Source organism: Megascapheus bottae, chromosome 7 (assembly GCF_031878675.1).
Source record: "Megascapheus bottae isolate mThoBot1 chromosome 7, mThoBot2.hap1, whole genome shotgun sequence".
Lineage (NCBI taxonomy): Eukaryota > Metazoa > Chordata > Mammalia > Rodentia > Geomyidae > Megascapheus > Megascapheus bottae.
Genome location: NC_143515.1, coordinates 37,864,488 through 37,865,889, shown reverse-complemented (window position 1 = coordinate 37,865,889; position 1,402 = coordinate 37,864,488).

Below are 1,402 nucleotides of genomic sequence, written 5' to 3'. Positions count from 1 at the left end.
AGATTTCATTATTCTATTTTTATACTTGCCTATAAGTACTTTACTATATTTCTTATGGCATGTAAAATAGTTTTCCTTTTATAGGAATATTATAATAGTTAGATTTACAGTAAATTGCATTTAGTGTAGAGTTGTCCATACACATTTCTATCAAATGTTCATATTATTCATATATAGGCAATGTTGTGGCAAACAATAAACCAGTGCTGAATACATTATTATTCACTAATGTCTACATTTTATTCATATTTCTTTAGCTATAGCTAGAACCTTTTATCTTGTACCCCTTTTCACTGTTAGAAATTTATCCAGGATGTTTATCCAGGTTTGTCTTCTTAGCTTCTTGTTCATAAAGTCAATTAATTTCATAAACTTTCTTTGGTTTTGATGACCTTGCAACTTTGAGAAGGACTGGCTAGATAGTTTGTAGACTGCTTCTCTAATAGAGCTTGTATTATGATTTTTCTTGGTCAGGCTGGGCTTCCAGCTTTTTGAGAGGTTAAAAAAATAATCTCATTATATATATGCACACACTACCCACATGATATATTATTCTTGATAATCCACTTTGTTAGTTTTCCATTCATTTTACCCTCTCATCTTCTCTATATTGAACTTTTTGAACAGAAATCATTAAATGCAGCCCATGATGAAGTGGGAACTTATAACTCAGTCTTTTGAGGAATGACTACCTTCTATATGTGAATTATTCTTAACTCTTATGAGAGATCTTTCTCTTTGCCCTAATTCATTTATCTAATGCATATGGATATCAGTATAAATTCATACATATTATTTTATACCTTACGTGATAGTCTAGTAAATATGACTCCAATTTATTTTTGTTTACTATGGTAAAAATTACCACAAATATTATAAAATGGGATTGCTAAAGGTATACATTCATAATTTTTCATGCTATGGTTTATTTCCCAATAATATCTTTCTCATTTTTCTGGGATAGAATTGAATTATATGTGTTCATTTACTCTAGCAGTTCCTCTTACATTCGTCAATGAACTCCATGTAGTCTTGGCCCCCAGTTCTTGTCAAAGCTTCTATGTTAAAGTTGGATTATGCTCTGCATCCTATGGGCATATTTTTAGAAATCGCTCTGTTGATCTCTCAGCAGCAAGTATCAACTCTTCTTTTTTTGTGAATGTGGTTTGAGCAAGTGTCAGCTCTTCTTTTTGTGGATGCTGTGCTATGACACTATTTCAATTTGATCTATAGTTACTGATTCTTTCCATTTTTTGCCCCACTTGCTCTCACATACTCCAGTGTTTCAAGATTTTGAAGCTTTCACATTTTACCTACCCATTTGCCATTGTTAGCAGGTATGTGCAGAGGGCAAATATACATGAAAGAATTTTTTCTGTAGAATCTAAGATCAAAGGAAATG